The sequence below is a fragment of the Aulonocara stuartgranti genome, assembly GCF_965226115.1.
Source record: "Aulonocara stuartgranti genome assembly, chromosome: 5".
Classification (NCBI taxonomy): Eukaryota; Metazoa; Chordata; class Actinopteri; order Cichliformes; family Cichlidae; genus Aulonocara; species Aulonocara stuartgranti.
Window position 1 is genome coordinate 21,388,854 of NC_138943.1, and position 13,762 is coordinate 21,402,615.

The following is a 13,762-nucleotide window of genomic DNA, read 5'->3' on the forward strand; positions in this document are numbered from 1 at the left end:
ATTATGGAGAGACTTTGAAATACATTTAAAGTTTCTAGAAAATTAATATAAATTGCCCATAAATTAGTCATTTTTTCCCAGTAAATCACCAACACACATACAGTCAGAGACATCCGAGGGAAGAGGCACCTCGTCTAATTTTACCTCAGGTGTGTGTGTGACCTATCCTGTGAACGTGAGCTGGAAGAGGGAGAAAGGAGACGATCCCCGGAGCCGTGTGACATCAAAACGCGCTACTGCCGGTGACCTAGAAATAGCGCTTGCGTCGACCGTGTGCGTAAGCAGCGCTGGTGGCAAATAGTCGAGGATGCTGTTTTACGTTGCTGATGGCGTTTCAAACGGGAGACGCTGCAATTGGTTAAAATTTCATTACATTTTCTTTTGGAGGCAATTAAAGGAGACGCAATTAAATTGAGTAAACAAATCTATGTGTCGGCTCCCTCAGTTCATTCACGATCTCTTTGTCTCACCGCGCGCACGCAGGCACGGTGATGAGAAATGCATGAACATGAAACATAAACCACAACCAACACCGTGTATCCACAACATCTGAATGCCAGCGGGTGTGCCGTTTTAACCCATCTCGTGCTGGTCATCATTTCCGCGCGATTAAAGGTGCGTGCCAAACAGAGCCCAGGAGGAGCACGAGGAGGAGGAGGACGAGCGGGGTGTCTCGCGACCCGGCGCGCTCTCGCAGCATACACAACAAGAATTTGATTTGTGTCGCTGTGCATGCAGTAGGCGGAACCCGAACACTCTTCACATCCCACTTTTGAGAAGATTACGAGAAGAATTAATCGGGAAACACATGACAGAAAGGCAGCCGGGAGGCAAGGCGGTCGGACGTAGCGGGACAGAGGCTGTCAACGCGCAGGCAGGCAGAGGCGAGCGGAGGCAGGATTCGTGTGGAGATATTTGGAGTTGGAGGAGGGCATTGGTACTTCTCTGGTAAGGCAATGGAAATCTGCCGTAACCTTGATTTGTAGCCCTCTCGGTGTGTTAAACTTAGCAACAAGCGTGTTTTCTCACGTTGTAGAGATGAAAATGTTAGACTTGGCTCAGGTAAAAGAAAAACGATGCTCTCTGTGCATGCACATACAGAACATGAATATGCTGCTCGATGACGCTGTTGGGTTCTTTCATTCAAGTAACATGCAACAGACAGATGACATTACTATTGAGATCCTGTGCCACCCTTTGGACTACACAGACTCCCCAAGAAGGCTACTTTCTTCCTCAGGGCTTATCCTCGTAGAACTACAGACATATTCCTCAGGAGACAGATTTTTTTTCCAGCAGCAAAAAATGGGAGAATTTTTATTTTTATTTTTATTTTTAAAGGAGGGTATTCACTTTAAATTCCCTGACTCTATTTTTTAATGGCCACTGCAAACTTAAAGCCCAACTAAACTCTACACTGATTATTTTTCTATTTTTATTGCATATATATGGCGCTCAGGATTAGGAATTGCGTTTTAATGCCTTCGATTTTAGTGACTAGGTTGGATTTGACTGGTTCTGGCTGTTTAATCTGGATGTGTGTTATATATTTCAGTCAAACTTGCAAGGCATCCACAGCTGGCTCACACTGTCACAGTGTGGCTACAGGTGCCATCTGGTCCTGGTGTTTGGTGATCTTTGCCAGCCTGAGAGGCATAATTAACACTTCTGAGGAGGAAGTGGGGAAACAGAGAATGCTGCACATCATGTGCATATATGCAGTAATAACTCTGTATCTGATGTTTTTGGGCTGTGCTACACATGTGCATGACCTCTGTTTGTTTAACATGATATGGATACTTTCTATCATGCGTGCACAGAATGATATTAAGGATATGCATTAATCCATACTATAAGCGTTTGTGTAAAAAATTCTAATAACTCAATAGCAGCGGCAGGTTTTCTGGGGTGACCTGCAGGAAAAGTCTTCAGTCATTCTCTCCTCCATGATGAGTCACTTCAGGGGCTTGAGGGCAGCAGGTGAAACTGTGACTGCTGGACTCGGCAGGCTGGAGCGGGCTGTCAAGAGCTCATGTGTAGCCTACTTGGCCACTGATGTTACAATTGACTGACTCCTCTTTCTGGTCCATGTGAGGGCAGTCTCCCACCCCATCCCAGAATTAAATCACACTGTTAACAGATTGATCCAGCCCCTGGTGACATTGTGTGTGCTGAGCTTTTGAGCTGCTGTGTGATTAAAAACCTCCATTTGACTTGGTCAGATTGTATTTGTGTGCGTGTAAGCACATGCACGTGTGCACATACATGCATACAGCACTGATGATTGAAATGGAGGTTAAAAAGACTCTGTGTTGTAAATGTCACTGCCCCTCAGATTGACTATAAAATACATCGATTGAGAAGACAAATGTGAAAGAATGAGGAGCGCCGCGTAAATGTGTTCGTGGCCTCCGTTCACACCTCTAAATGGTCCTCTACTGTAAAGTGATTCAAGTGTCCATCAATATTTGTGTTTCTTGTCTTTCAAACTCCAGTTATTGAATCAGAGATGTTGACGACTCCTTCACCGCCCTCTTTTTCTCTCCATTATTAGATCAGATGCAGACACAGGACTTTACGAAGTTCTTGTTTAATATGATCAAAGCTCTGCGTCTGTGAGAAGTATATTCAGATCCTGGAGAAGTATTGGTTTACGTGTGCAAGAATGAAAAGAAAACATGGAGGGATTTCTCAGTCTTAGAAGGCAATGTAGTTCACCGTGAGAAGAAAGCAGCACCCTGCGGTGACTTTGTCAATAGTATTAAACTATGAAAGGACCTGAGCCACTGTCTGGTCTTGAGAGATTTGATTTTGGTCTTAAAGAAAGGGATAAACTAAAGAATTTGCTTAACCCTTTCCCCTCCACAGTCACAAATAGATATTCATTTTGCCTTTTAATGATCAGTTCTGTATTTTGTGAGTTTCATGGGTTTATTCTTGGTAAAATGATGGGATATAACAGCTTTGTTGTGTTTTGAGTGCACATGCTTTACACTGGAACTTCTCACCTTACTGACTACAAATGTACATCAGATATACCATTTGTCTATAGTTAATATTAGTTCTCATTATAGTATGTAGACTTGCATTCATAGACAAGGAGGTCCTGTGGTTAAGGTGTCATCAGTCACGGCATTACTGCATTTTCAAAGTGCAGACAGGTTTATTGAAAACTACCTGCACATGTCCTGAAGGGTATTTTAGATGATTTACAGCTTGCATAAGGTCAGACCACTTGGGATAAATGCCAGCCCAATAGATGAGCTCTAAGAAGGGAAAAATAATTATACCAAACTAAGTAATTAAGAGTGGATTGAGAAGAGTCTAAACCAATGCCTCATACGAGACACTGCCAGTTTAATTGAAATTTTATATTTGCTTAAATTCATGTCTGGTTTTGGAAAGGTGCAGCTGTGTGTATAATAATATATTAATTGGTTTGTATTGTGGATTCTTTTTCATTATTTTTTGTTTGTGAGCCCTTTGGGTGAATACCTGATTTCTGACTTGGAAGCTGTTCAGAAAAGAGTAAAAAAACAACCATTAGTTTTTTTTTAAAAAAGGACCACACAAAGATGGAAATAATTTTGTTCTGTGGGATTTTTTCCCCCCAAATTCCCAGTATCAAGTTTGAGAACCACTGCCAGTGAGTTCTGTTAGTGGACTTTAGGTGATCACAGGGTTTTTATTAAATTGGCAAGGACATTTCAGTAGGACACACAGAGGAAAATCTTACCAGTTGTCCAACTTAGAAGCCCCTAAATTCTGAGTATGTTACTCGTAGAACTGCATTTTTGCTCATTTTCCATCACTGGCCACTGTGCTCTGTGAATTTCTATAAGAGATTTAATTCTTAAGCCTTACATTGATCTGATTACATTGTATGCCCACTGTGCCCTGGAGTTCTCCATCATTTGGACATTTGGGATTTGGACTTTCATGGTGCTGTGGCATGTGACATGGTCAGCAGTACAATATCCACCCTGGTGGTCACACACTGCGTGAGTTGTACTTCCAGCTGAATGAATGCACTCTTTCCCCCCACACTTGCATCACCATGTGATGAGAAGGAAACAGGAGAGAGACGGGTAGCAGATGCCAGGAGAGGATGGTTCTTTGTTTTGGGACAAATGATAAAGAGAAGACTGAGATTGAAAAGTGTGGCGATGAGGGAAGACTGCATGGAAGGCATTATATAGATGATGTCCTCTGCTGTGTACGTGCTGTCCTCTTTGCTTAGTCCCTTGCCAATCTGCTGTTTGAGATACTGAGCAACAAAAGTTTGTGAAGAGACAAAAAGTCATATGTTGTATGTATGGTTTTCTATCATTTATATACTGTATATTTGTCTTTTAACCTATGTTGGCAACCAAACCAGTTTGCACATGTATTTAATAAACAGGTACATAAGAAAGGAACAGACATTCTTGGTATCACAAGCAGACTCAGACACACTATTTGCAACATTTGCATTAAACCATCATCAGGCAAGTGGTTGACAAAGAGAAGTCATTTCATATCAATCATAGTATATCTCGTGGCTGTAGTCTTAACGCTTCTGTACATCCCTTGTGTTCTTTACAAAGTACAAAAAATCCAAAACAGTTTTTAATTAATAAATAAAGTCTAAACTACAGACCCTGATGTTTTCATGGATAAACATAAATTTTTTTAAACCGCATTCTCATAACTTACCAAAAAAAGTGACTTGTTCCCTACCCGTTTCGCTTAAAATTACAGTGTGTAAAATACCACCACTAGGTGTCAGTAGATTGCAGATTGCAGTCAACTGAATTTTGTTTTCCAGTGTCTTATCCTAACTAAGATGGTTGCTGTTTACCTCAGCTGTCAATGTGTCCACATTTTTTTACTCTGGAGGAAGCTGTAAATCTTTGTGAAAGGAGTTTGATACCAGTCGATGATTCGTGAAGGTCACTTCTGTCTGATGACAGCGATACTAAGATGACTTGTTGAGGATATCCTGAACCTTTTGTTTATAAAATGTTTATTAAGCATGTTTATTTATTCCCAGTATTGTCGCAATTACTTATTATCAGCAGAGTAGCTTTGCGACCCTCCCGTCTCTGTACCCTATGGTGGCCCTGAGAGGCCAAATGGACTGTAACTTAAGAAAACACCAGAAAAACGCTGCAAAAGCACACAAAACACAACGGAAATAGGAAAAAAGAAAACAGAAATAGAAACAACAAAAACGGAAATAGGAAAAAACAGATTTCCGAAAGAAGAAGGAAGTGTTTCTGGGGAGACAATAACCCCAGAAACACTTCCCCGTTTTTCCTATTTCCGTTGTGTTTTGTGTGCTTTTGCAGTATTTTTCTTATTGCTGGTGTTTTCTTAAGTTACAGTCTGTTTGGCCTCTCAGGGCCACTGTACTGCACTGACAACACGCTGGCTAAACAACAACCAAAGCTGCATGTAAGTTCACATTGTGCTAGCTAAATGCTACATCCAGATGAACAGAATCAACCTTTTGGGATTTACTTACCTGGATGACTGAGCATGCATCTTTGGGTGTCCTCAAAATACACTTGCCATCTGATAAATAGTTTGATTATATCCTCACATCGTATGAAAGTTTATTCGCTTAGGGCATAAGCCCAATAAAGTTGGACAACAATTGTATTATTTATAAAAATTGTGCTTATTAACCATTTATTTGCAGTTTTTTTTATCAAACCATCTCACTTTTGTGCTCCTATGCTCTGTACAGACGATGTAATAGCATCTTGTGAGCCACAAAGCCACAGGGATTGGATCACATTCAGATCAGAAGACACTACAGATGCTTATTAATCTGTCAAGTATTTAAAGCTGCTTAGCACCTCAAGAGAAATATGGTCCTCATAGGTGGTAATGTTAGAGAATGAGCTTTTTGTGCTTTCTATTTGGATGCACCTATCTCGTATCCAAACACAATACCCATGTTAAGTCAACAAAAGTCAGCAAAAGTAATTTATTATGCCAAGCACCAAACCACTAAGTGTCAAACATGCATCACTGCCTTGAGCCAAAATATAATTATCTGCTGAGCCAAATGCACGTGTTTGATAGAGGACTGGGAAAACAAGAGAAGGAAGAGAAGGAAATCTGCTTCATCAGAGATTTGGCAGATTACAGGTACAATAACCTTTAATATGTAAATAGGTTTTTTTTTTGCACCTTTTAAAGGAAATGCACAGGCATATGATACTACAGGAACATTGTACTAGGAACTGGAATCTTTTCAATATTACATAAGCAGTAATTATAGAAATGCATCAACAAAGTAGGGCTGAGGAGATTTAGTTCCTTTCTGCACTATAGTGATCTTTGTATTTGCAGTGCGAATTTATTTCTCAAGTAGTTACTTGAAATTCTGAGGAGTTATTAGCCCTGTGGATGGCTACTACCAGTCTGAACAAATCCTCATCATCTGTTTCACCCTTTTCTGATGGAGTACAATTTTGTGCTTCAGTATTCTTGCATCTTGCACTGGTGATGTCACGCGCATTTATGATGAAAGCTGGAGAAGTGGTACCAAGTCCCAACTCGTGGCACACCCGCAATACCAAGCTAAGAGCGTAAATATTATGGGTTTATTTCTGTGAAGTGGCAGGAAATGACATCTTTATATACAGTATGCCTTAAACCCATCCCTGTAGCCATTATTTCTTTATCTAGAGTCCTGCTTGCATTGGTCTGAAGCTCACAGTGCTCTCTTCTCTGTGTGGTTGTTGTTTGACTGTCGCTTCCAGTATTAGGGTGTTCAGTGTTAAAGTTGAGGCAAAGTGACAGAAAGTGTTGGGTGAGTCTATAAATAAATTTCATTTCCACTGAGTCACCACACTGATGCCCCCATGCTGGCGTATCACAAGGTACTAAATGGTGTAATAGGATTTCCATTTTAGGTTTCAACCGAAGGTTTGGTTATTTTGAAATAGTTTTAATTGTTCCTGTTGTACCGCTGTCATGTATTACAGGTTTTCTCAGTTGAAAAAGGTAAAGAGGCAGCCCACATAGCAGAGAGGTCTGGCCCGGATCTGGTGTCAAGCCGGCACTGCTGGCTGACTTCTGGCATGGTAAGTGGTATGTCATCCAGATCTGGGCCAGGCCTGGCATAGATGACACTGTTTATGTGATGGCATGCCATATCTGGCCCGATTATGGTTTGGTTTATGTGGCCCAGGCCTATAGAAAACAGGTCTGGCCCGGATCCGGCATCAAGCTGGCGCTTCTGACTGACTGGTTTCATGGCAGGGTGTATGCCAACCAGATAGAATAGAATAGAATTCAACTTTATTGTCATTGCACATGCACAGGTACAGGGCAACGAAATGCAGATGTGGGCCAGGTCTGGCAATGATGGCACTATTTATGTTCCTATTTTCCTATTTTAGTTAGAAGACCCAAGTGCCATGTTGCAATGCTATACTGCTATTGTAGCCAACGTTTCAAATGCAGGCTTGACAGGTCTGTGAGTGTACACTTTATCCAAAACCTGGTGAGGTTATACTGCTGTTGACCACTGGGTGACTGTAGCTCAGGAGGTAGAGCAGGTCACCAACTGATCAGAAGGTTAGTAGTTCGATCCCTGGCTCCTCCAGTCTGCTTGTCAAGAGTGTGAATGTGTATGAATGTAGTTAGGAAGCACTCAGTGTAGAGAAAGTCTGTGTGAATGTGGCATGTTGTGTAGAGCGCTTTGAGTAATCTGGGAGAGCAGAAAAGCGCTATATAAGAATCAGTCGTTTCTCTGTCTGAACAGAGTTTTGTCATGTTAATTTTGCACTATTATGTTGCGGAACATGTTGTTATTACATGGCTTGATTAAGGTACTCATTAAGCTGACATCTGGGGCCAGAGCTGAAACTGTTCTGGGCCAGCACAGGGCCAGCAGTGTGTCTACAACTGGCCCGTGGCTGCACACAACTTACACATGGCCCACATACCGCAAAGAATGACGGCCCTTTGGTGGCCGAGATCAGGTTTGCCAGAGGTTGTCCACACATGGGCCAGCACAGGACCACCAGTGTGTCTGCAACTGGCCTTGTGCTGGCCCACGTGTGGGCCACCTCTGGCAAACCTGATCTGGGCCACCAAAGGGTCGTCATTCCTTGTGGTATGTGGAACATGTGTAAGCACATTGTGTGGACCAGATCTGGGCCATACCAATTTTGCTATGTGGGAGGGTGTAGCTAGTGCTTTTCCTTTGCCTGACTAATAGTTTTTAGCAGACGAAGTAAAATGATACAGATTGATTTCAGGTCTCAAAATGTGGTAGTTTATCAGTTCATTCAGTCAGGCACTCTCAACCTTGATCAGTGTCTATTTCTTTAATACAGGGGAGACCCATACATCAAGCCAAGGCGTGGGTCCAAGATTTTAAAAGTTGCTGACCAAAGCCAGTGTTATTCTAGCTCGTATGGAGCAATAGAGCCAGCTTTACTAAGATAAAACCTGACAACCTCTGAGCAACTGTCACCATGCTTAGATAGCCTAATACATACTCAGGATAGTTACCGGTATTATTAAATTCAAAAACTCTGTACAGATGTTTCCTAAGATTTTTCACAAATTGTACATGATTCTCCGTACTAATGCTACTACTACTACTGAGGAATGTTTTGATGTGAAGCAGAGTATTTTACTGACAGAAGTTCATCTTTCAGACTTTATTAGCACACATCATCATATGTCGGCCAAACATCGGTAACAGTTGGTTAAAATAGTGAGTGTTATTAAATTAGTGCATTCCTACTCATCGTCCACTCTTCTGTTTCAAATGTGGTTTGAAGGAGAAATTTTTGCTTTAAACAGTCACAATGATCATGATTAGAGATTCCCTCTGAAACATTTGCTGTGATATAATGCCTTCTACCTCAGTGTATATTAAAGTGCACTGCTAATCTAGGACCACATCCGGTGTGGTATTATAGTCTCTGACGTGTGTGTCTCACAGCAGCTTATAGGAACGCTGGATATGAGGAGCATCTCAGAAGCTCACATACAAATCTGTCAGTCAGAAGTTAATATCCTATTCGCCCTGCTGGCTAATCACAGTAGTGCTTCATGGCCTGCTGCAGAGAGAGAGAGGTCAGGAAAACAACCTGTAAGGAAACAGAAGCAGAGGATGCCAGTATTCATGGGGGCAGTGGTAATGAGAGGCCTGAAGACAGTTAACACAAGATTTTCAACCCTTGTGCATGTTGTGTTGGGAATATTTAATTCTTTTTGAGCGTTAATTGAATAGCAGCAAAACTACTCCAGTCATAGAAACGCCAGCCAACTCATCTGCGATGTGCCGAAGACAATGCTTACTCTGCTTACAGTGAAGTACTATAGAAACTCTGCTGCCATACAAAGGCAGAGTGCAGAAACTACAGAAGCAGTCAAACTGACAAAAAGGTTTTTACTTTATTTTAATTTTTATCAGTTAGGGCATCAAAATGTACAACAAATAGTCCATAATGCTTTATTATGGGATCTTTTAAGGTTTATCAGACATTGCCACACAAGCGAAAAGCATCTGAAAAGGGGAGCTAGTGCTCTACCTTTGGAGAGCAGAAAATGTTCTCTCTGTTTGTATCTGGCCAGTGCAGTGGTTTCCACTCTTGCCTCACAGCAAGAAGGGAGTGGGCTTAATTCCAGCCTGGGGGCTTTGTATGTTCTCTCTGTCCAAAGACATGATGTTAGGTTGATGGGTAATCCTAAATTGCCTGTGGGTGCAAGTGGTTGTTTCTGCATTAGGTCTGCGACAGATTGGGGATCAGCCTTTGGCAGCTGGGATGGATGGAACTGGATAAGTGGAAGAAAACAGATGTCTTTTAAAACTCATTAGATATTAATAATGAAATACTAGTAAATAGGACTGAGTAGCTTTCATATTTGAACTACCGAGGATTTCGTATGACCATCGATATTGGACTTTAAAAAGCCATGTTTAGTGCAAGGTAAATTCTACACTGGCCTCTTATGCTTTTCTATCATAAATAGCTTTATTTTCTCCCTGTAGCTGTTTGGAGGGTTTCCTTCATTCAATAACAGCATGAGATTTTTCCATTATTAAGCTCCATATGCTTTGTGGTTGTGTATCTGTGTAAATTTTACCTTTATGTGAACACCAGAACACCAACAGATGGTTGTTGGATGCTTTAGTTAAGCATTTTCTGCTGATTTGAGGCAGCTGCTGTGTGCAGTGGCACATTCAGAGGACTTAAACACAGCTTTATGTGTGACATGATGTGAGGTTACAGTCAGGCTATTCCCTCGTCAGCAGCTATTTTTATACAGGAGTGACCTGAGCCGTTTGATCCTCATTTCCTGCTTTAAAGAGATGGACCCTAATCTGATCATTTTTATCATCCTGACTTTCAGAGGTGCCAAGTCTGAACTCATTGTTTTAAAGTAAACTGTTAGCTGATAGACTTATTAGCAGCTCATCGGTTAAGTTATGGGCATGTGTAATCTCTTAAGCTCCAGGAAATCTTTTTACATTCATGGACAGAACAGGATGAGATATTTGCTGCCTGTCATTTTTCCAGGACACAAAATATTACAAAATAGTCAAGAGCATTTAATGAGTAATCAAGCACACTTTAATTTTCCTTTTGTTTAACATTTTTAGTGATACATTAAAGTCAGCAAATAGGAAAATTTGTCATAGTTTGGGGATGCATTTCAGCCAGTGGTGTTTGAGATTGTGTCAAGGAATAAAACTCAGAAAATTATCATCAGATTTTGATCCACCATACAACATCATCTGGAAAGTGTCTGATTGGCAATTTTCAGCATGCAGGATGAGCATACCATAGAGAAACACACAGTGGAGCACTATCAGTCGTAGACTGGGCTCCCCAGAACACAGACCTCAACATTATTGAAGCAGAGTGGGATCATATTGACAGAGAAAAGAACAAAACGCTGCCAACATCCAAAGGAAAGCTTTGAATGTCCTTCAGGGAGCATGGAGAGCTGTTTCTGAAGAAAGTAATTCCACGAAAGCTTTCCTAAGAGAGTTCAGAATGTGTTGAAAAACAAAGATGGTCTTACCAAATATTGTCTTTACAGTTTGTTAGAATTTTACAAACTCTGTTTTGCCTCAAACCCCATATGTGCTTGTAGATCTTTTAACAAATCTCTGTAACTATTTCCCATTTTCCCAACAAAATACAAAGAAATGATGATTGACTCAGACTTGCACAGCACAGTCACTTTGTCAGCTTTTATATGAGCAAAATAGATATGATAATTCACATCCTGCTTTCTTATAGTATTTAAAACATCTTAGGTCTGCTTTACTGGACCTGGGTGTAAAAAACAGTCATTGAATGTCAGACACATTTCAACAGATTAAGAGCCTCGAAAATTACACTGGGGACTCAATTAAGAAGGCTCATATGGCCCCCGGGCCTGTTAGAATGTCATCAAGCAGTGGCAGCAGCAGCAGTATTACAGTTTGAGATTACTCATTACATAAACACCCCCACCACCCACCAAGACGCATAGAGAACCACACATTTAATTACAGTATACACTAAATTGACTGCAAACACAAATTCACACAAGCACAGCGATACTTTAGGGTGAATCAGTGTTATTTGATTCAGGTATCACTCGGGAATAACAATCAACAGAAACTGTCTGGCTCTGCTTCCCTCCTCCTGGGATGACGTCTCGCTGCAAAATTGCTTACGTCAGAGCCAGCGAATGGAGGCAGACACACTCACTGTGTGTTGGCAAACGGAGGTGATGCTTTAGATGAGGGCTTGAATCAACATAGCCTCTGCAGTTGCTGTGGAAAGACTCATTTACTCCCACCAAGAGCATCACAATGTGGCATTAAGTCTTGCATAGGATTAAGGATTTTTGGAAAGCAATGTGGAAATTCTAGTCTTCCTACATGGGCCTTCTGTTGTTTAGTTAAATAAAAAAAATTTCTGTCTACAATTTTTTGCTTAATTTAAAGTTTAGTAAAGATATCCCTGGTTTTCTATGGTGGTATAGGATTTGAACCCAGAGCCCAGTTCTGGGTGTGACAAACAAAGGAGACCACAGACAGAAAGTGATGCTGAAGATTTTTATTAAGTAAATCAGATAAGCCGTGTATCAGCCATATATATTAGTCAGTACATTTAAATCACCTGAGTTTGTGAATGGAAAACAGCTTTAAATGCTTTAAAGCCTCCTGAGCCCAGCCTGCTCAGGTTTGTTCGATCTCTAACCAGTTCAGCTCCACCCTCAGTTGCCTAAAAGTAAACACAGCCAGCATGGAAAGAACAACACAAGGTCAGCTATAAAACCATCACACAGCCCACAGGTGGCCTAAAATAACCGCAGCAGACACCTTGTGTGACAAACTGCACAGAAACATGTTGAGTGTTTTCTGATGTTTGTTGAGTTGTTTGAAATGTTGCATTTGAAGTTACCTGGCATTTAAAAGATGTGACTCCTTGTAGTCTAGTATAATATGGTGCAAATGGTGCGGTTGTTTTGCAACTTTTGTTTCCACATCATTTACATCAGTCATATGTGATAAGCATCGATCATGGACATACTAATAGTATTATTTCCCCAATTTAGGTGGAAACTTGGGCAGTAGCACAAAGTAATCAATAAGTCTCAAGCGTGTTAAACCTAAAGTAATGAGCCTGTTACAAAGATGTAAGTAGTGCAAAGTACAGATAATTGTGTGAAAATGTAGGGAGTAAAATTTAAGCATGCAACAAAAATAAATATTCAAGTAATGGACAGATATCCAAAAATTCTACTTAAGTACTGTAGTACTTTAGTACTGTAGTATTTTAGCTGCCACCTTTGGCATTTAACCCCAAATAAACAACCTTGAAAATTCTTCAAACCCTTGGATCTGAAATCAGCCTAAACAGATATTACATGCTAGCATGACATAGTGTCTAGAGACTACAGAAAATCCCAGTTTGTAGACACAAGCCTGCCACTGTTTAATATCACAATGGTTCTGTGGCTACTGGGTTTCAAGCTGTTGGGCTGCAACTCCATCGTTTCTTGTCTATAGTCATTTGCGCTTGTGTGGTCATAAACCTAAGAACAATACATGCATACATGCATGTTAGTAATGGAAAAAAATGATATAGGCCACCTGAGTCATGTGCAAGGATTTTTCTTTTACTGCTTGATGTCTGTACTATGTTCAGACTCAGAGATAATAAAGCAGTCGCTTGCTACTGAAAGGCTAGGTAGGCTTTTTCACATCCTATTTTCAAATCCTATCAACATCCATGCTCACTAATGACCATGTAAGGGATACACATCGTATGCTGTCCATGACAGTTTATTGCTTCTCACTCAATTGCCTTCAAGAATGTCTTGTGTTTCCTTTGCTGAACATAATGATTGCCGAAGATACAACTCATGCCAATCAGGACTACTGTTTCAAGCTCTGCTGCACAAGGTCATTTAGGAGAAACCCTTGTAGCTGGACAGCCCATCGCGTATTGTCTTTGAATGGCTTCCCTGAACTGTTTCGTGATTTGTAGACTGTTTGAGTGGCACTGTGGTTCTGTGCAGTGATTTGTCCCATGAGAGTGGCCCTGCCTCTGCCATTGCTGCCGTCAGCATCTCTGCTACAACTGTGCATGGATACAGGATATTGGCATTTACTGAATTCAAGGTGGCATCTTTTCAATTAGAGGCCAGTAAAATACCTTTTCAGCCTCTCGAGTGGCCTGGCGAACTACAGCCAAGGGGGCCCCGGGAGTATAATGATGCCTGGCACAATAGTGCCACT

The 13,762-nt window shown here is 41.1% G+C and overlaps 1 protein-coding gene across 2 annotated transcripts in view; it reads left to right on the forward strand.

Moving 5' to 3' along the window:
* The first annotated feature begins 431 nt into the window (after positions 1 to 431).
* The window catches only part of LOC309706350 (sodium-coupled neutral amino acid transporter 3-like), a 34,681-nt gene continuing 21,350 nt past the window's right edge, over positions 432 to 13,762 (forward strand). For both annotated transcript variants that reach the window (XM_082532798.1, XM_082532799.1), the window contains exon 1: positions 432 to 948. The gene's annotated coding sequence lies outside the window, so the exon portion shown is untranslated. The remainder of the gene's footprint in view (positions 949 to 13,762) is intronic.